General features: G+C 50.1%; 1 long non-coding RNA gene across 2 annotated transcripts; it reads left to right on the top strand.

Moving 5' to 3' along the window:
* LOC139019652 (uncharacterized) lies at window positions 1–21,123 on the top strand. 2 transcript variants are annotated; one of them, XR_011473127.1, is made up of 5 exons: window positions 1–86; window positions 7,219–7,311; window positions 9,133–9,226; window positions 18,882–18,967; window positions 19,049–21,123. It is a non-coding gene; the product is annotated as an uncharacterized lncRNA (long non-coding RNA). The 2 variants fall into 2 exon arrangements; XR_011473126.1 differs by having other exon boundaries at window positions 18,882–21,123.
* The last annotated feature ends 854 nt before the right edge of the window (window positions 21,124–21,977 follow it).

The raw sequence follows: 21,977 nt of genomic DNA, 5'->3' as shown, positions 1-21,977 counted from the left end.
GGAACTGAGGCGAGCGGCGCGTTGAGCCTGAGGGGAGCGGAGGGTGGACCTGAGGAGGGGAAGGAATGGAGCCACTCGGGGTTCAGGTACGAGGCAGGCGGCTGGCGGGCCTGAGGCGAGTGGTGGCCTGGGAGCAGCGTGGCCGGGTCCTGAGGTGAGGCCGGAGGCTCAAGGGCTGAGGCTGAGGTGAGCCCGCGGAGGCCATGAGGAGAGGGGCACGAGGTGAGGGGGGCACAGGGGTGTGAGGCGTGAGGTGAGGGGGGCAGAGGCCGTGAGGAGAGGCCTCCGGTGTGAGGTGTGACACGGGCCCCAGGGGAGGCGGCTTGTGGCTTCCTCTGCGCGGAGCCTCTGGGTGTCACTGTCCGCGGCTGGAAGGACGGTCTCTGAGGAACGGAGACGCGTTTCAGCGGCAACAACATGGCCCCGGGACGTGACTCGGTTGGTCCTGGACGCAAACAGTGTCGCGGCTGTGATCCCAGGTCCCGGCGGGTCTGGGTTTCTCCAGCTCCTCCCCTTCCGCTGAAATCAGTGAGGATTAAAGGGGTAAAAATACGTAGATAGTTTAAGCTTCTGGGTGTGAAGCTTTTGTTTACCGTCCAAAGTGGGACTAAAGAGGACACAGCTGTGCCTCGTGCATGTTGATGTAGTTTCTTCCTAAGAGGTTTCCATGGCGATGCCTGGTGTCAGGAGGGAGCGTGAGCCCAATGGCCTCGGCCTCAGCCTCAGACCTGAAGGTGCAAACAGGAGCCTGCGGGCCCCCCACCCGTCCACGTCCCATTGGTTTGGGTTTTCGTATAAACACAAGCTGCCGAGTGTGCTGCGCTTTTCCTAAATATCACCCTGCCTCCCCGTTTCCCAAAGCGTTTGTATTCCAAATATTACCTCATTGCTTTTCGCATTAACGTGTGTGTAAATTAATGGAACAGCATAGAAGTGTTAGTAATGACCCCAAACCGTCAGTAAATTGTATAAGATACAGATATCTCCTTAGATCAGTTGGGTCAACACACCTCGTAAAATAGCTGGTTTTGGGACACGGGACAAACAGCAGGTCACAGATACAGGACGACCAGCAGGACTTTTCCTGACTGGAGAGGCAGGTGGACACCAGTGAGCCTTTCCTGTGGGACCACTTTTCACGGGCACGTCCTGCAGCTGAACCAGCACCGGAGCGCCACCTCCCTGTCAGTCCACTGAGCTGCACCCTCCCATCCTGCAGGCTCTCTGGAGGCAGAGCCCAGGCGTTGAGACTGGGTCTGTCAGCAAGGAATGTTAAAGCTATAAAATGGGGATTCGGCCTGGCCGGTGTAGGTCAGTGGTTAGAGCATCGCCCCCATCCCGAAGGGTCTTGGGTTTGAGTCCCAGTTATGGGCATGTGTCTGGGTTGCAGGTTTGATCCCCTGAGAGTATGGGAGGCAGGCAACTGATGTGTTTCCTTCACGTGGATGTTTCTCTCCCTCCCTCCCTCCCTCCCTCCCTCCCTCCCTTCCACTCTCTCTAAAAGATCAATGAAGAAAATATCCTTGGGTGAGGATTAACAAAAAAAAGCATGTGTGTGTGAATTTTACAATTTAAAGAATGACGACCCTGAGAGGTCTGTTCTGTGTTCAAAAGAACATCACTTGTAGATGTTAGAGCCAGGCTCAGGTAAATTCCAGTCAGAACTGCTGGAATTGCACACAAAGAGGTGCAGATGATGAAAGGAGCGACTTTGGGCTAAACAATTAGAAAGAGCTTCTATTCTTTTTAGACGAAGAGGCCAAGCTTGGTGAGCAAAGGAAAGACTTGTGTTGCCACCACAACAGTCTAACTTATTATTTATAAACTAGAGGCCCGGTGCACAAAAATTTGTGCTGGGGGGGGGGGGTGGGATCCATCAGCCTGGCCTGCACCCATTCACAGTTCAGGACCCCTTGGGGGATGTCCACCTGTTGACTTAGGCCCACTCCCTGGAGGACCAGGCCTAAGCTTGCAGTCAGACATCCTTCTGGCAGCCAGGGAGCCCTCAGGGGGATGTCCGACTAAAGGCTTAGGCCCCCAAGGGATTGGGTCTAAACCATTAGTTGGACATTCTTAGTGCTGCCATGGAGGCGAGAGAGGCTCCTGCCACCACCACTGCGCTGGCCAGCCATGAGCCAGCTTCTGGCTGAGTGGCACTCCCCATATGGAAGTGCACTGACCACCAGGGGGCAGCTCCTGCATTGAGCGTCTGCCCCCTGGTGGCCAGTGCGCATCACAGCAACCGGTCATTCTACTGTTCAGTCAATGTGCATATTAGCCTTTTATTATTATTACTAGAGGCCCAGTGCACAAAAATTTGTGCACTCTGGGGGGAGAGGGGGTCCCTCAGCCCGGCCTGTGCCCTCTCGCAGTCTGGGACCCCTCGGGAGATAATGACCTGCTGGCTTAGGCCTGCTCCAGGGTGGCAGAGGGCAGGCCCAATCCCTAGGTGCAGCCCCTGGTCGGGCTCAGAGCAGGGCTGATTGGGGAGTTCGGGCGCCGCCCCCTGTCATGCACAGAGCAGGGTGGATCGGGAGGTTGCAATGCCACCCCTAGTCACGCTCAGGGTAGGGCCGATTGGGGGTTGGGGCACTGCCCCCTGTCACACTCAAGGCAGGGTTGATAGGGAGGTTGCGGCGCCACCCCCTGTCACGCACAGAGCAGGGCCCATCAGGGGGTTGGGGCACTGCCCCCTGTCACGCACAGAGTAGGGCCAATAGGGGAGTTGGGGCACCGCCCCCTGTCACACACAGAGCAGGGTGGATCAGGGGGTTGGGGCGCTGCCACTGTCACACTCGGCAGGGCCGATGAGGAGGTTATGGCTCTACCCCGTCACACACAGAGCAGGGCCCGGGGGGGGGGGGGTTGGGGTGCCACACCCTGTCACACACAGAGCAGGGCCGATCAGGGGGTTGGGGAGCTCCCCCCTATCAGGCACAGAGCAGGGCTGATCAGGGGGTTGGGGCACCTTCCCCTGTCATGAACAGAGCAGGGTGGATAGGGAGGTTGAGGCCCCGCCCCCTTTCACACACAGAGACGCAGGGTGATCAGGGTGTTTGGTCGCTGCCCCCTGTCACGCTGATCCCGGTGCTGGGAGGCCTCGCTGCTCCACTGATTCCGGTGCTGGGAGGCATATTACCCTTTTACTATATAGGATAGAGGCCTGGTGCATGGGTGGGGGCCGGCTGGTTTGCCCTGAAGGGTGTCCTGGATCAGGGTGGGGGTCCCGCTTGGGTGCCTGGCCAGCCTGGATGAGAGGATGATGGCTGTTTGCAGCTGGTCACACCCCCTTCAGGGTAGGGGTCCCCACTGGGGTGCCTGGCCAGCCTGGATGAGGGGATGATGGCTGTTTGCAGCTGGTCACACCCCCTTCAGGGTGGGGGTCCCCACTGGGGTGCCTGGCCAGTCTGGGTGAGGGGCTGAGGGCCGTTTTCAGGCTGGCGGGTGACTGAAGCTCCCAACCTGTCCTTTTTTTCTTTTTTTAAAAATTCTGGGCCAGCTTTAGCTCTGAGGCTTGGCTCCAGCTCTGAGGCCTCGGCTGCTGAAAGCAGGTATCTGGTTTGTTTGGGTTCTATAATTGTAACACTGTTGCGGTCCTGCACACTCCAGCTCTGAGATCCCGGCTGGCTGAAAGCAGGGATCTGCGTTTGTTCTATAATTGAAACAATGTTGCGGTCCTGCTGGCTGAAGCCCGGCTGGCTGAAAGCAGATTTCTGGGGTTTTGTTTAGCTTCTATATTTGTAACAATGTTTCAAACTGCAAGCTCAGAGGCCAGCAAGGCAGGCGGGGAATGTTGGCTTTCTCCATCACTGAAGCAAGCAAGCCTCCTGTTCGCTTCAAGCTGCCTGGCTGCCTGCCACCATCTTGGCTGGCAGTTAATTTGCATATCGCCCTGATTAGCCCATGGGAAGGGTAGCGGAGGTACGGCTAATTACCATGTTTCTCTATTATTAGATAGAATACTAGTAGCCTGGTGCACAAAAATTTGTGCACTCATGGGGGGGGGGGGTCCCTCAGTTATTAAACATTTATTGGCACAACACTGACCACATTGGTGGTGGTGGTGTTGTCAGAATGTGTTATATTATGCAGATGAAAATCTATTTAAACAGATTTGATGTAGATATTTTCAAAGATGGAAGAATTGTCCCTGTCAACTATTTTAGTTGATTCATATCTTCACTAATTGTCATCATTGCAAAGTTTTCAGTCCCCATATGGATTGCTGGATATAATAGGTCATGTGCTGTCCCTGTCCTTTGTAGCCTTTGTTACCTTAAGGACTCTAGTTTTCCATTTATATGTTTAAGTACCAACCTTACTGGCTTAAAAATGTAAGCTTTTAACACTGCTCTTTTTGTTCCGTATCCTTCCGATGAAAAGTGGAGTTGGGTTGCAGCACAGGAGAGAAATTCAGAAGGGGAATATTGAAGTAATGAGTGCAGTAGAAGAGGGAACCTATTTCTTTGGCCACAGGCGCTGGAGCCCTGGACCACAGGGCTGGCAGCTTCTCCAGGTGGCTGCAGCCTGGGACCTCGGGCAGGTGGCTTGTCCGTCTCCTGGGCTGCAGCCAGCCGCAGGCACTGGCGCCTGGACCAAAGGTGGGCAGCTTCTTCTTCTTCTGTGCTTCCAGGGAGGGCAGTCAGTTATGTGTATATGTGTGTGCATGCAAACATAGGTGTGTACACGTGTATATGTGGAAATCTGCTGGGCAAGTCAAAACCATAGAAGAGTTGCCCCCTATCTCTTGAATCTTCTAGAGATATCCCCCACTTTTTAAATTCTATCACTACTGGAGAGTCAGTATTTGCAGCCAGCCAGCCAGTGACTCTCTCAGTGTCTATTTGTAACTTCTTCTTTCCCTGTCTGTCTTCCAACCCCTAATCATGTTTCCACCTGGATGCATCATTTTTACTCCCAATATGCTGTATAGAGAAGGAGTCAGGATGCTGTCTTCCCATGAATAGTACTCAGTAACAAACCAATTGCATTTTAGTTGGGCAATGCCCCTACCCACCCTTCAAATCCCTTCCACCATGCATTTCTGTTTCCCTTTTTGTTTGTTGGATTGTTCTGCTGCTCCTTCTCACCCCACCACCCTTGGATCATAATGTAAAATTCTTTTACCATGTCAAGAAATTATTAAAAATACAGGTACTTTGAAAAAAAAATACAGGTACTTCTCCGAACACCGGCCGGGGGGCGGGCAAAGGTGGCCCCGGTTCTCTGATCACGGGCCGGGGCAGGGCAGAGGCGGCCCTGCCACCTGGCTCTTGCCTGCTGCCTGGGTTTCCGATTACCATCAGTGGCAGGCGGCTTCTTCCATCCTTCCCCTTTTGCCTCCCAGCATTGTGCCTGCGTATGCAAATTAACTGCCATATTTGTTGGCAGTTAATTTGCATATCGCCCTGATTAGCCAATGGGAAGCGTAGCGAAGGTATGGTCAATTACCCTGTTTGTCTATTATTAGATAGGATAGGATGTCCCTATTTCCCCCCTTTTGCCCCCTCTACCCAGCTCTTGCCGCCCACTTCTCTCTGGCCATCAACATACTGTTGTCTATGTCCATGGGTTGTGCATATATTTTCTTTGGCTAATCCCTTCTTTAAATTCACTTCTTTAAATTTTTATTTTCAGATAAGTGCTTATAACTGCACTATTATATATTTTCTATTATATCATTTAGAATCAAGATATTTTTTAATTGAACCCTTGTAAATTTTAGCACAATTTAATAAATTATGCTAGAAGCAATTAGGAGATTTTTCATGTAATGCAGATACATTTCAATTAATATTTTATTTCTAATTTTCTAATATTTTAATTTGAAATAATCTCATACATGTAAAAAAACTATAAAATACTACAGCATATTATATGTACCCTTCACCCGATTTCTTAGGTGTTAATAATTTAAACATAACCATTATACAACTAACAAAATTTGGAATATATTTTTCTTATAATCTCTTTAATGTTACTTAATCCATTTACTTTGTTTTTGTTAATCTTCACCCAAGGATATTTTTCCATTGAATTTTAGAGAGAGTGAAGGGAAAGGGAGAGACACATTGATTGGTTGCCTCCTGCACATGCTCTGATAGGGACTGGGGATCAAGCCAGCAACTGAGGTACATGCCCTTGACTGGAATCTAACCTCGGACCCTTCAGTTCAAGGGCTAATGCTCTATCTACTGAGCAAAGCAGGCTGCAGCTTAATTCATTTACTTTTAATGTATATGTGTCTTTATTTTTAAAGTGGGTTTTGTTTTTGATTCACCCTCATAATCTGTCTTTTAATTGGTGCACTTCACCCCCCATCAATCGTCCTGCCGGCCCGGGGCGGGGGCCTTCCTCTGCAGGGTGATTGTGGGGCAATGGCAGGGCCCCCAAACCAATCGCATTGCACCTGCCTTGGCTGGCCTGTGCCAGTGCGTGTCATAGCGTGGTTGTCTGGAAGGTTGTCTGGACAGTCATTCTGCTGTTTGTTCATTCAGTCGCTTTGCATATTATGCTTTTATTATTATAGATTATCCCATGTTTTCCTCTAGGACACTTTTTCCTAAAATGAAAATGCCTTTGTTTGTTGCAGTTTACTTAAATAATGCAGAAAAATAATTCAAAATTCTACCCCAAGAGTAAAAAAAAAAAACCTGCTATGGTTTTACGTATATCCCTCTTCAGACATCTATACATGCACACGTTTTTCTCCATTTATTTTACTGTTTTAGGTATATGCATTTCAGAGAGGAAGCGAGAAAGAATCATCTATGCTGAGAGAGAATCATGGATCGGCTGCCTCCTGCAGGCCCCCCACTGGGGATGGAGCCCACCACCCTGGCCTGTGCTCTGGAATCAAACTGTGACCTCCTGGTTCACAGGTCAATGCTCAACCACTGAGCTACACCGGACAGGCTAGGTTTCTGATACGAATGCAAAACATGTAAATTTTCAGCTTTTATTCCTAATATGTACGTAAATGAGTGCACATTTTTCACCATACGTTTTGGTATGTACTGTTATCATTTACCTCAAATTATTTTCTAACTTGAATTGTGATGTATTTTGGGGATTATTTAGAAGTGTATTTGAAAATCTTAAATATTAGGAGTTTCTAGGTGCTTTCTGTTCCTGATGTGTAGATTAACTGCAATGACAACAAGAAACGTACCGTATATAATTTCATTTCTTTGAAGTTTGTTGAAACTTGCTTCATAGCACTGCCTGGTCTCATCAACTATAATTGAAGTGTGCTCCTCTGCTGCCACCTCGTGTGCAACTTGGGATTAACACCTTCGTGCCTTTCGGCAGGTAAGGTTGTTGGGTCCAGTGGGTCTCAGAATCTTCACTACAGTTTGCTGCTCAGGTTGTTGAAGTGTTTACATCTTTACTGGGGTCTTTGTGGGGGGCTATTGGTTCTGAAAGAGGTATGCTCTGTCTCAGAATGAGAGAGGTGTGTTATATGTATTATGGCTATAAATTTATTATGATTATAGAATTGTCTAGTTTCCCTTGTAGCTCTCTTCTCTGTACTTTGATTCCATGTTATGAAGTGCTTGGGAATTTGGATCTTCCTGGTAAAATGAAGTTATTGATCCGAAGTGATCTTCTTTAGTTATAGTTAAGCTTTTGCCTTTAAGAGTTGTGTGTTGCTGGGGTCCAATCCCAGCAGGTCCAGGGGTCCCCAAAGGTGTGGGCGGAGTCGGCGAAGAAGGAATGACACGAAGACAGCCTTCAGTTGGTCAGCAGCCTAGTCAGGACCTATAGCTAGGATCTCCAGCCAAAGTTCTGGTCGGAGTTCTGGTTAGGAACTGATGAGGATCTGACGTTTATTGTCTTATTACATCCGTATTTATACCAGCTGATTTTAATCCTGTCAATTTCTATTACAAGGGTTAAGGTGTTTCTCATCTCCATTCCAGGGAGTAAAGACCATGTAGCTTAACTACCCGCCTGGCACTTAATTAAGGGGTTGTATCCCCTCCCTAACCTCAGGGAAAGATCCCCACCTGGGGAAACAACCTTTCTCGGAGAGGTGACCTTGGTTAAAACACATGGCGCTAAAGGGAGCAAACATATTAAAAACAGTATGCTATATATGCCAGGTCCATTGAAACATATGCTGTGTAGATGTTTCTTTCCTGCAGCGACTGTGTCAAGCAGCAAGGATGGACCGGCTTCCGGCAGTGTGTTCATCGTATAATTTTTATTGGGTTTATGTTTGCTTAATATATCTTTTTCCATTCTTTCACTTTTGATCTCTTTGTACCCTTATGTTTTAGGTAGCTTTTAGTTTTTATAGTAGTTATGAGTGAAATGAGTTGCTTCTGTTTCAACATTTTTTCCCATTCAGTTGTTCCAACACTGTTTCCACTGCTCTAAGGAGATGTTGTTATCACACCAAATTTCCATATGTATTTTAGTTTATTACTTGGCTTTGCATTGTGTTCCATCAACTTTTCTATTCACAGGACATTACCCAAGTTTTTAAATTACTGTAGCTTTATAACACAATATATTTTTCTATCTGGTCAAGGTAGCTGTTATTCATTCATTTGCTTTTTCAGATGTTTCCTTTATTATTTTCAAATATATTTGTATTGATTTCAGGGAGGAAGGGAGAGGGAAAGAGAGAGAGAAATATCCATGATGAGAGACAATCATGGATCAGCTGCCTCCTGCATACCCCCTACTGGAGATAGAGCCCACAACCTGGGCATGTGCCCTGACTGGGAATCGAACATGATTTCCCGGTTCATGGGTCAATGCTCACCTCTGAGTCACACTGGCCAGGCTACCAGGAGTTTCTTGATACTCATATCTTACCCCTTCTTCCCATCCTATAGTTTTTGAGATCACCTAACAGAAATTAACATACCACATATCCCGCACTTTTCCTAAATATCACGCATTTCACCTCCACAGTCTAAGACTGGTTCCCCATTTTCCAACATTTCCTGTTTGTAATATTGCCTTCTTGTCTTTGGCATTCATTTGTATGTGAGTTTTCCTTGTGCATATATTAGATGTAGTGCATCTGTTGTCAATTTGATCATGTTAATTTGGTTATTAGCCCAGCTGTTAGAATGTACGAGGTATGAGGCAAATAATTGCTTTTTAAATCTCCCACAGTTTTGAAGAGCCGGCCTTGTGTAATTATCGGCTGGGACACAGCTAACTTCTGACACCGCTGAAGCTGAGAGATCATGGACACCTGCCAGCAAAGGTAAGCAGTATCATTACTTTTCCATTCTGTTAGCCTTATGTGTGTGACACTGCAGGGTTTGGTAGGATTTTGAAAATCTGGAATTATTTTTTTCTCTTATACATTGACATTGGCATGAAAAAACATATTTGTGAAACTAGCTGCTTGGACTTAGAGTGACATGGGTTCTCTTTATGGAATCACGGGTTTTTGTGCAACATGAGGATCTGGTTCAGTTCATGCATCTGGCATCTGGCAACTGAGGTCTGGTGTGTGTGTCCAGCTCTGGCTTGTGGCTAATGCGTCTTAGTCATAGATCTCTGCTATATGTCCAGGGTCTGTGGTTTTGGGTCAAATATGTATTCAGGTGTGTGTGTGGGGTTTTGGGTCTCTTTGGGTGTGGCTTTGTGTCCTGGGTTCTTGTGTGGGGTCCGAGTGCAACTATAGATTCAGATGCCGGTGTGTGGAATCTCTTGTTAAGAATCCTCTATCAGTCTTTGGTATCAGTTTCTGGCTTTTGTGCTGCATAGCATGTTTGATTCGGGGGAATCGTTTGAGTTTGAGTCCCAGGGTTGGGGCATCCAGGTTTTGGTGTGTAGTTCTCTATAGGGTCCAGGTTCTGGAGTGCAGGGTGTCTGTCTGGGGTCCTGATTATGGCTATGGCATCTAGTGTCTGTCCACTGATGGTCATTGCGTTGAATTCAACACTAATAAGAGTTCCCAAGTTTATAGAGTTGTGGCTGGTTATGAAAAAGCTAGGGAAAGTCCTTGGCAAGTGGAATGGAAAATCTGAGACTCAACAGGGCCTAGTAATTTATAGGCACAACTAATAAATCACAAAAACGTATCTTCCCTAACCTAGGATGCTTAGAAGCAAATGGGGTACACGTTGCAGACCATGTCTGGGCAGACCCACCTTAGTTCAGATCCCTTTCCAGTGACATTTTTAAAGGTGAAACTGATCAGAGAATGACTCTTATCACTGTTTATGCTCTTTGTAATGCATCAGCATATCAAAGGACAGACTTGGAGAGTTGATAAATATTCTATTGAGATATTCCATTGAGACCTCCCCTAAAATTGTCACCTTTAAAAACCAGGTAAAACCTTGCCCTGGTCCGTTTGACTCAGTGGATAGAGCATCAGCTTGTGGACTGAAGGGTCCTGGGTTTGATTCCGGTCAAGGGCACGTACCTTGGTTGCAGGCTCCTCCCTGGCCCGGGCCCTGGTCGGGGCTTGTGCAGGAGGCAACCAATCGATGTGTTTCTCTCACATCGATATTTCTCTCTGTTTTTCCCTCTCTCTTCCATTCTCTCTAAAAAGCAATGAAAAAATATCCTTGGGTGAGGATTAAAAAACAAAAGAAAACAAAACCAAAACAGGTAAAACCTTTGCTCTACCCATTGTGGCTAACTTGGTTGAGCATCGTCCCATGCGTCAGAAGGTCACCTGTTCAATTCCAGGTCTGGATACATGCCCAGGTTGTGGGTTCAACAAAAGGCAACTGATGAATCTCACCGTTTGTGATGGATATACCTCTCACATGGATGTTTCTCTCTTTTTCCCTCTGTTTTCCTATCTCTGAAATCAATAAAACTGTATTTAAAAACCCAAATAAATAAAACAGGTAAAACCCTTAAAACAAAGATGTGCGTTGTTCCTCATGCCTGTGTCTTCCCTTCTCTTATTTCCTGTTTTTACTTTGTTTCTTCTAAGCTCTAGAGGTCCCTGTCCCTGTAGACTTGCAGTGGGGGAGCAGTGGGCAGTGGCACCTCGTCCGGGCTAGCTCCCTGAACCTGTCTCCAAGGGCCCCTTGATCTTGTTTCTTCTATTGTAATCCCTTCCTTTGTTTCACTGTGTGGATGAAAACAGGCCACTTGCTAACCTGACAAGGTTAGAGGTTATCAGAACCCAGGCTATGAGGTGAGACAGGAAAAATGGGTGCCTGGTTTTTAAATTTGGCTTTTCAATTTGCATTGTTTTCTGAGAGTTTGAACAAATGCCTTTGCTGTGTAAATGAGAGCTGAAGTAGTTCAGCTCCTAAGATAAGGGGCACGTCCTCTCTCCAGCCTGAATTTCTCATGCTCTTAGGAAAGTAAAAATCTTGGTGGAGGTGTCAGAGGTCATTCCTCATGACCCGTAAGGGCTCCACAGGGAACCTCCAACTCAGCTGTAATGAAGAAATTGGCTCATCCAGGGACGCGCATATAAAGGTTGGTCACCTAGTGCTCCCAGTCCTCACGGCTGTATTAGGCAGCTGAGGAGAGAAACCGAGGCACAGAAGAAGGTTGAATACCACTCAAGGGCTGAGAGCCTCGAAGAGCTCAACCTGTAAGCTGCACACTTGGACCCACTACATAGCCGCCCTAGAGAATTTGCTCAGACTGCCAATGTTCAAAAACCCCACTACAATTTACATGGGAAATTGTGCCTCCAAGGCTGGAAATGCCCAGATCCCAGCCTTCAATAATACTCCTGATAGGAATCCTATTACTGACAAGCACTTTACAGAAATAAGGTGATTTCACTAGAAATCTCATCTTAAAATGGCCATAATGCAGGGATCTTTGGTTGCCTAAATTAAAAAAAAAATTAATACAAGTCCATGTAGGCAATAATGGTTGCTTAATTTTTCATTATCATTGAAAATTTAGCTTTGCAAACAGTAAAAATTCTCAGACATTAAATTACTGTAAATTAAAAAAATATAAAATATGGACTTGCATCCCTGGCTGGCATTGGTCAGTGGTTAGAGCATCGTCCTATGCACCAGAGGCTTGCAGGTTTGACTCACGGTCAAGGGTACTTACCTGGGCTGCAGGTCTGATCCCATCCCCAGTGAGGGCACGTGTGGGAGGCAACCAGTAGATGTGTCTGTCACGTCTCTCTCTTCTCCCCTTCCTCACTCCTCCCTTCTACTCTCTAAAAAATCAATGGGAAAAATATTCTCACTCCTGGTGAGGATTAAGAAAATATGAAAATACATATTTAAGGAAAAAAGGTGAGTTACTCTTGAATTATGTGGCTGCCAGCTTCATCCCTGGGCCCAGCCCGGGGAGCATGGCCTGAGCGTGGGGGAGCCATTTTTTGTAATGGGAACGTGTTAGTAGCAGGAGAAAAAGATTGTGCTGAATGGCTTGTTACAGAAACAATGTTTTTATTTATGTAGGAACTTATTTGTATTATTTTAGAAAGGAAGTGAGAGAGAGGGCTGGAGGGAGGGAGGGCGGGAGGGAGGGAGGGAGAAATATCCGTGCTGAGAGAGAATCCTTGATGCTAGAGAATTCCCTGAAGTCGCTGTTCTGGCTGTGGGCTGTGCACCCCCTGCAGCCCTTTGAAGGGGCGTCCTGGAGACGGGTGACCTGAGGTTCTCTGTGAGGCGACTTTCTGACCTTGTCGAAGCTGCTGATTTTGTGGCCTTTTGAAAGAAAGCAGAGAGTGTTGGTTGTATCAGGTGTATCTGTGAAGCTGATGCAGCGAGCAGCATGGGCTAGTGCTGGTCTTCCCTGTGAAAGATGTCAATTTGCAACCATTCCCAGGCACCGTAAGCGGAAATAAAGATGCATTCCTGGGGCTGTTTTGAGCCCGTGGCATTTATAGGCATTCCTGTTGGAGTGGCCATGCAATAAAGTAGGATTGTGGTGTTATTTGCCGTATTGTAAATGTGAATGCGATCAGCACCAAGCAGTGCATCCTCGTTTCAGAATGTGAATCCTTTGAAGTTGCCATGCCAAGTTCACTGTGTTTGAAATCTGCTGAGGAAAGAGAAGCGATCTTTGTTGAAAGTGAAAGGTTTGTACTGTTTTTTTTTCTCACTCCTTGTGCGAATATGATGCTACAGAAATAAGATTTTTTAAAAAACACAGGCATTCTGAATGAAAAGATGTTCCTTGGAATGGAAGTGTGGAGGGAGAAGGCATCCTAGTCTTGTAAACTTCCTCCCAGGAAGGTGGGAGCCCATGTGTGTCTGCCCGTGTTGGTGAGAGGATTGCATTTGGAAAGGCCTGTCCCTGCTTGTCCAGCAGGTGGAGCCAAGACCAGCTGAGGAGGAATGTTTGTGTGTTTGTGATGGAGAGATTGGCTTGTCACCCCTGCACCATGTGAGGCTCCTGAGTGGGCACTGAGGGCAGAGGTGCCCCTTGGTAGCGGGTGTTATAAGGCGGGGGAGGGTGATCCCGTGGCTCCGTCCTTTTTGTACTGGAACGCATATTTTTTTTTTCTGCCGGAATTGCAGAATGAATTCCCGGACAGAAAGTGTTGTAGTAAGTGTGGAGATGTCTTGAAGACCAAGTCCAGACTGCCACGTAGGGAGGGTGAACAGGGTCCCATGGGTTCCTGTCTGTATGTCCTGTCAAGGGTGCAGATTGTGGTGCCTGCTATTCCCTCTGCTGGATCCATATTCCCCTTGGAGTTGGTTCCCCTAGTAAGTCCTGGGCTCCAAGTTGACCCTCCCGTGGGCCTCGTGAGGTTGTCCCCCCTCGTTCCCTGTGGGCTTTGTTGTTTTGCACGTGAATGCAGGGCTTCCTTGTTTTTATTTTGTAAATATTGACCTTTGTGGGCTATTTGCATTTCGTTTGTGTTATGCAAAATGCGAGTGTTGGTGCTCCCTTGTGTTATGGAGATGTGAGCGCCCCTGGCTTGGTTGTGTTGTGGCAATGTCCCTTCTCCCAGTGTGTGCCCCCGTCTTTTTTCCATGGAGCCCAGTTGTTCCAGATGCCTAAGGCTGGCTCTATCCCCCGCCTGAAATTGCTGCTTGACTGTGACCGCGTCCCAGCTTAGCTGGCGCTAAGGGAAAAGGTGTCTTCCTATTTGTCATGTGCCCTGAGGCCCGCGGTCCCCCTGTCCATTGTGCTGTGTGTTTTTTTGCTCCCCCCAGGCAAGTGTGTTGGAAGCGAGGCCAGCAGTCCCCAGTGTTGTGAGGAGCCCCTTTTGTGGAGGTTTCGTTTGTAGCTGGGCCATGCAATTGTGTGATGTGTGAGGTGGCAGAGGCTTGGTGTGTGAGTGATGGAGAAGATGATGGGATTTTCTATGTGAAGCATGTGAAGGTGTTTTCCTGGGAGGATGGATGGCATTGGGGGGTGAGGTCCCTTGGCCATGTGAGGAGGGAGGGTCGGTGCCCCCCCCCCCCCCCCCAGCTGTGCCCCTGTGTCCCTGCAGGCTTGACTTTGTGAGCCCACGCCTGCCCAGGTGTTTGAGCATCTTGGGTGAGTTCCTCTGATGGGGAGGGTGGTGGATGTAAGCTTTGTGCAATGAATTGGTCACTGCCATCGGAAAAGCTGTCATCCCCCACGGCCAATCCCCCTCCCCCCCGTGGATGTGGTTTGAATCTGTGGACGAAAGGGGTTACATGCTGACCTGACAAGCTCAGGGAAGGCCTGCATGGCAGTCTTGCAAACTCAGAGACCTAAAGTCACCACAAAGGATGGTCTGAAATTAAACTTTAATTAAAAGCGGTTATGGTGGGCAGTTACGTCCTAGGCCAGTATCTTCACTGACAAGGTCAACCTTTACCTTCACTGAGCCTATCTGTCTTTTTGCATCTATGATAACATACCCTTGAAATGTCGGGGTAACTTGTGACTTCCCTGTATCTGGAGCCACTGGGGCACAACGAAATGTGCTGGGCCCCAGGACAGATACCATGCGGGGATGGGGTGACCTCAGCAGCACAGATGGAGAAGGGCAAGTGTCGTGGGACAGCTGAGATGCGGCTGTTTTTGCGGATGAGACTTGGTTAGAAGTGAGGAGGCATGTGTCTTACCTGCTGAACCTGGGTGGCAGCTGCAGGTGTTGTGTTCCTCATGAGGTTGAGAGGCCGTGTCTGCTGAGAGTCCAGGTTGGGTGTAGGGATCCCAGTGGGTAATTCTTTAGCTGAGGAAAGGGAGGCCCTGAGAGGCCCAGATTGTCCCAAAGGTTCATGTATAGTTTGTGTTAGGTTTGATGGTGTTAGGTCAGAGAGAGCCCAGGATCGGATACATGCAGACATGTGATGAGACAATGGACTCCCCCTGGAATTTCTCACAGATCAACGTGCCAGACACAGATACCGGCTTCTTCTCCCTGAATCCACAGACCCCCACACAGATGCTGACTCATTCCTGAATACCTGGCTGACCCCCCTGCAGCTGAAGCTTCCTCAACTGAACACCTCAGCTCATGTCCCCGCCCCTCACCCAACCGCAGTATAAAAAAGTGCCTCCCTCCATGTTGGCGTGAATCCACATGCCCTGTCTTTGGGGGTACGTGGGTCTCCCGGGGATGCAGAAATAAACCTTTTCCTTTCCTTTCTTTTCTGATCCACTGGACTCTCTATTTCTTGCGCCGCCTCCTGAGCCACCTAACCTAACATTTGGTGCCTTGAAACCCGGGTGGTGCGAGCACTCCATTTGGCCGTCCCTCCGCGGCTCAGGGTGCCCGCCTCTCCCTCCTCATGGCTCTGGACCCATCAGGACCTCATCTCTTCAGCTCAGCAACTTTTCCCAGTTTGGCAGCATCAGCAGTGAGTCCCGCCCCGCCCCCTGTGCCGGTCCCAGGTGGCCACTCGCCCGCCAGCATCTCTGTCCGTAAAATGCGGCCGAGTCAGGGATTGCCTTTTCCGGACCCTTCCAGGAAGGCTCCTTCAGACCTGGGAAGGCTGGGAGATGCCTCTGCCCCACCCACGGTCCATCCGTCCGTCCGTAGCGTGGGTTAAACTGCTGGGACGCCAGCCTTTAGCCCTGCTACAGGCCACGGGTATGGAGCACGGGGAATCCAAATTCCAAACCTGACCTGAGCACACCTCTAGGGTGCCGGCTCGCCGATCTGGCTAAACACGGGGCCTGCCCCGGACCTGCATCCTTTTTCTGTAACGTAGCATGGCCTCAGTCTGAAAACGGGACCCTGACTTTACCGTCGCACCGATCTCAGTAATTTCTGCCAGCAAACTGGGAAATGTGTCCAAGTCTCTCTCTCTCTCAGTCTCTCTCTCTCTCAGCCTCTCTCCATCTCTCTGTGTTCCCCGTCCCTCCCCCAAAGTTCCTTCTGCCATCTCTTCTTGCTCCGTCCTTCCTCCTCCCTCCGGGCTTCCCCCCGCTGTGCACCACCGAGCCCCGTGGTGTGTGCGGTGCGTGTGGGGGTGGGTTCATGTGCTGTGTGTGGGTGGCGGCGCCGGTGCCGTCACCATCATCATCGTAGTCTCCGTGTTCTCCCATTCCCCTTCACCAGACACCACCGCAAATTCCCCCGCGAAAGGCGCTGCTCTTCCGCAGACCTCGTGCCTCTGTCTACTCCTCCCTCCCTGCTGGACTCTCCTCCAGCCAGGCCTTCTCCACTGCCTCCTGAGCTCTGCCCCCACCGCTGCTGCTAAGCTGTGCGGGAGCTGGAAACTCCGCCCCGACCCCGCCTGCTTCCCCAGTAGGCACACACGCATCCGTCCTTAGGCTCAACCTTCCTTCTGTCCCTCCTTCGTTCTGCCCCGCCCCTGGGAGGTTGTGACTTTTAACCGCGATTGAGAAGCAGCTGGTGTCCTCGACTACCGCACTGCGTGCATCAAAGAATTCCAGTGCCTCTCCCATGCCCACCCTGGCCACCTCTCCTGCTGTCTCCCCTCCCCTTCCAGGCCTGCCTTAGTAACCTGTACCCCATGCAGTGCCCTCTGCAAGTTCTAATCGCCCGCCTTCCTCTGTGCGATCTGCTGAATCTCTGCCCCCATGACTGCCAGCACTTTAAATTCACAGGTGGCCGGCCAGTTCCCTTTGCAAGAGGTTGTAGCTGGGCTCTCTTCAGACCCTTTTAACAAGCAGCTTCCTTCTCCCCTAGAGCCCAAATCCTGAGAACGTTAGCTCCAGAACAGCCTCTTCCATTTCTGCGCCCATTCTACCCCTGAGGGAAGCAGCAGGGACTGAGGGCATAGTCTGCCCCCACTCTCTAAACCCGACCTTTAAGGTCTTTATCAGTCCTCAAACCCAGGTCCGAGATCAAGTGAAAAATGGCCTTGAAGGTTCTTAATGCCCGTGAGGAGCAGGCAGAATCTGAACAGGAAGCCCGCCTTAGACAGAAGGTGGACCTGCAGGCACGCCCTCGTTGTGACCCTGAGACCGATGGCAGCCGCCATGGCCCCAAGGGGCCTGTGAACGGTGGGGGTGCAGCAAAAGGAAAGCCGCCACCGGAGAATGCTTCAAATGCGGAAATGAAGGCCACTGGGCAATGCAGTGCCCCTGGCCCCGAGCTCCGACCAAGTCCTGCCCGGCGTGCGGTCAAAAAGGTCACTGGAAGAGTGACTGCCCTGGAAAAGTGGCGGGCCTTCTGCGCCTCAGCGTAGGAGGGCAGCCCTTCCAGGTCATGACCCGCCACTGGCCATGTTGGAACTGGCTGAAGACTGAAGAAGCCCAGCCTCGATGACTCCAATCACCCTCTCATCCTCGCTGAGCATCGGGTCACAATGAAGGTAGTGGGTCACCTTCCCGGTCGATACGGGGGCTGCCTTCTCTGTCCTGTCCTCCTTTTAGGGCCCCTTTATCCTTCCAAGATCTCGGACATGGGTATTGACGGCAAATCCACCTGCCCTCTGGCCACCGGACCCCTTCCTTGCCTCCTTCATCAAAGCCCTATAACCCACTCGCTCTTAGTCATGCCTTCATGCCCCGTGCCCCTGTTAGGACGAGATATCCTCACCATCCTAGCGGCCACTCTGCCCTTCAGCCTCCCCACTCCAGCCTCCCTGCTCCTTCCACTCCTGGCCCCCTCCCTTTACAGGGACACCGATTCCCCACTGCCATGCATCCTGTTATGGGGCCCTGTTGTCCCAGACCACAGTCGCCTAGCTCAGTCCTTGCCCAGCTCAGTCTTCACTGTGAACACCTTATTTCCTTATCTCCTCCACGACTGTCCCCTCCTCTGAACTGAAAACTGCTCTGATCTCGACCCATCCCCCTCCACCCTTCCCAAAGGAAAAAATGCGGCAGTTTTAAAATCCAAGCGGATAGAGGCCTGGGAACAGGCTGCACGACCTGCTCCCTCCCCTCCCCGCCTTTTCTCCAGCCTCCAGGTCCCTGGCTTCCACTGCTCCTTCCATTTTCCCTTGGATAACAGCATGTTCTAACATTTCCTCCCACTTTTGCTGTAATACCTACCTCTCTCAGGCTCACCAAGTGCCTCCCACCATTCCGGAAGAAGATTCTGCGACATCATCTAGGACCGGATGACCCATCATTCCTCACAGGCTCTTACCTGGCAAGCGATCCTCCAATTTTGCTCATGTTTTTCATATTTTCAGGTGAAACGGACATGGAATGAAGAGGGAGTCATCAATTCTACTGTCTGGGATGGGAAATCCTCTAGTGTCACTCTCTATTTATGAACCCTGGACCTACTCCTATGCCCACACTCATCAACACAACTTTCCATCTACTCTCGAACATCAATCCCTCCTCCTCTATATCCTGCTGTATTCGTCTGTCACTGCCTCGAACCCTCATCATAGCCACTCAATTCCAACCTATTGGACCATCTAACTAAACTCTCTCTAGAAATTCGCAGCTCCTGGACCGGACCTCCTGCCCATGGCCCCGACCAGAAGTCCGGGCTACACCAAGGAGTCCCACCTTCTTGAGCCCTTTTGACCCTTCTTGCTCAACCACCATCTCCTTACTGATCCCCCTCCCCTGGGTACATATTTCCCATATCTGTCTTTACCCAGGCAATTGCTCCGAGAACACGAGAACAGGTTTCTGCCCAAGCCACAGCCGACCGACCAGGACTCCCAAGGACCAGCCCTTCACCCTGGTGACTCAGTCCTCCTTAAGAACCTATATCCACAAGCCTTGGAGCCTAGGTGGATGGGACTTCACACTGTAATCCTCACAGCCCCCACTGTGGCCAAGCTGCTTGGTGACCCCAGCTTGACGACCTGTCCTGGCACCACCTCTCCAGAGACCTGTCCTGGCACCGCCTCTCCAGACTCAAGAGGACCCCGGAGCAGCATTACTTCTATAAATGTGATGTATTGGGCCCCACTAACGTCTGCCTTAACCGCCCTCCCCTCCTCCTTCTCCTCCAGGCCCTGAGCAACCTACACACGCCCCCACCCTCTTGTGTGGAGGTTCAAGGTCCGTGAAACCTACTACCAGAACGGCAAACAAGTCACCGGCAGCGAAACCCAGACAGGTCTTTGTTGGCTGCCGTCCCACTCACGACTTCTCCAAGAACCCAAGGGAGAGGTGAATGTCAGCCCCCCGTGGCTGGCATTCCCCTTTGGGAACCTGAAACTCCAGAGCCCACCCTGCCCCCATGGATATGCTACCAGACTAGTAATCTGGTAACTGGGGGACAAGTCATTTAGAACTGTACCTGAAACCACACCGCATTCAGTCTCACCAAGGCCAGACCAGGTACCTTCTTTTGGTGCAACGGCACCTTAAGCAACTGCATGAACTCCTCTGACCCCGGGCCTCGCTTCGTGGTCACAGTAGTTCCGAACTAACCTTGTATGGAGAGTCGGAGCTCGCCTGGCTGCTCCCTCCATCCCACCCCCAGACCCGCCGGGCTGTCTTCCTCCCTGTCATGTTAGGGGTGAGTATCACTGCCTCAGTAGGCCTCACGGGGGGGCCCTCGGGAACAGTCTGGTCACTGCTCAGTACTTTAATGACAAGCTCCAGTTAGCCCTGGAGTCTACTACTGTCTCTTTTAGCCTCCCTACAGCAGCAAGTGACATCAGTAGCCCAAGTAGCCCTACAGAACCGGCGCGCCTTAGACCTTCTGACTGCAGAAAGAGGAGGAACCTGCATATTCCCTCAGGAAAAATGCTGTTAACTACATCGAGTCCGGAGTAGTGGAGCAAAACGTACAGACCCTGACTAAGCTGAATGAAGAACTACATGCACGACACTTCCAGGACAACTCTCCTTCCGGCTGGTTCCAAAGCCCCTTAGCTACCTGGGCCCTATCCATGATAGGGCCCCTGATTCTCATCTGTGTCTTTTTTCTCCTAGCCCCCTGTATCCTCAAGTTCATCTGCTTCCGGATCACGGAGATGTCACGGGTGACTGTGAATCAGCTCCTGCTCCATCCCCACACTTGGCTCCCCTCCGACCTGCCTCTGCCTAACCCTGGCCTTTAAACCCGTCTCCCCTCGTCGTCCGTCCGTGGTCAGCTGGAAGTAGCTAGAAAGAGTCGCCGTCCCTTATCACCAAAAGGCCGGGATGTTAGGTTGGAGAGAGCCCAGGATCAGATACATGCAGACATGTGATGAGACAATGGACTCCCCCTGGAATTTCTCACAGATCAACGTGCCAGACACAGATACCGGCTTCTTCTCCCTGAATCCACAGACCCCCACACAGATGCTGATTCATTCCTGAATACCTTGCTGACCCCCCTGCAGCTGAAGCTTCCTCAACTGAATACCTCAGCTCATGTCCCCACCCCTCACCCAACCGCAGTATAAAAAAAGCGCCTCCCTCCATGTTGGCGTGAATCCACGTGCCCTGTCTTTGGGGATACGTGGGTCTCCTGGGGACGCAGAAATAAACCTTTTCCTTTCCTTTCTTTTCTGATTCACTGGACTCTCTATTTCTTGCGCTGCCTCCTGAGCCACCTAACCTAACAGATGGAGCCATTGAGTTGCTCTCCTTTTCCCCGGGTTTGTCTTTTCAGGTCATTTCACTGTGGACATTGCCTTTGCTGAAGCTCAGTGTTGAGTTTCGGTGAGCACTGTAGATTGTTTTCCCTCTGGGCATGTCTGGAGAAATCTCCGCCCGTAAAAATTCCCGTCTGTGCAAATCTCGCCCAAAGTCGTTTAAAAGCAGCTGACTTCCCTTACTGTTTCTTGTAGCCATTGAGGCTGAGCCACCTGGTGTGCGGCTGATTGAAACCATTTGTTATCCCTCAGCATTCTGTCCTCATGCTCGTTCCTTCCTGGGCCACCTACCTAGCAGTTGTTCACAGAGGTAAATTGTTGAGTTGTGTTGTGATTTTGTTGTCCCCTTGCTGTGGGAGTGGGTGCATGTATTCCTTTTGGGTGTTTCCCTGTGCACGTGGTGGTGTTTTTGGAGTGTCGTGTTATTGTCTCCTGAGGGAGAGGTGTTTTTTGACATGTGTATGTTTGTGTGTTTTGGAGCATGTAGGTCATCAGTTGGTGGAGTGTTCTTGTGCAATGGTGTTCCTGAGTCCCACACGCTATTGTGTGGTAGGTGAGAGTGTTCCCATTCGTCTTCCCTTGTGCGTGTCCAAGTGCCCTTAATGCAGTAGAATTGTAAGAGTGTGATGATCATGTTCTAAAAGGTCTATCAGCCTTAGGTTTTCTTTTTTTTTTTCTTTCTGTTTTTCCCTCCCTCCCTCCCTCCCTCCCTCCCTCCCTCCCTCCCTCCGCTTCCAACATCCTTAGTGTTAGATGGTTGAGGGAAGGCCAATGGCCCTGCTGGCTGTTGTCTTTGATGGAAGAGGCCAGGTGGGTGCAGTTGTTGCAGTGTCCTTGGTGCGATAGGTTTTGATGCGGGAGGAAGGTCGGTGGGATGGGTTGGAGCGTCCCTCAGGCTGTGTATGGATCCGTGTCCTGGCACGTGGAAGGCTAACGGTCATCCCCGAAGAGGAGCGTGCAGGTGAGTGATTCCTAGGTCATGGGGTTGGGGAGCGGAGCTGGGAGTGTAGGTGTGGTTTCAGGTTTGGTGGAGTTTGTCTTTGTGTGTATTTTTGTCATCCCAGGCAAAGAAAAGGAAGCAAGAGGCCATGGATGTGGTAAGGCGATGGGCATGAAGCTGTTTGTGTTTTGTTTGTGTAGTACTTGGCAGAAGGTTGT

This window comes from Myotis yumanensis, unplaced genomic scaffold (assembly GCF_028538775.1).
Source record: "Myotis yumanensis isolate MYYU_CA2020_CCGP unplaced genomic scaffold, mMyoYum1.0.hap1 SCAF_11, whole genome shotgun sequence".
NCBI lineage: Eukaryota > Metazoa > Chordata > Mammalia > Chiroptera > Vespertilionidae > Myotis > Myotis yumanensis.
Note: the sequence above shows the minus strand (reverse complement) of the source record. Positions and strands in the feature narration are given on the sequence as shown.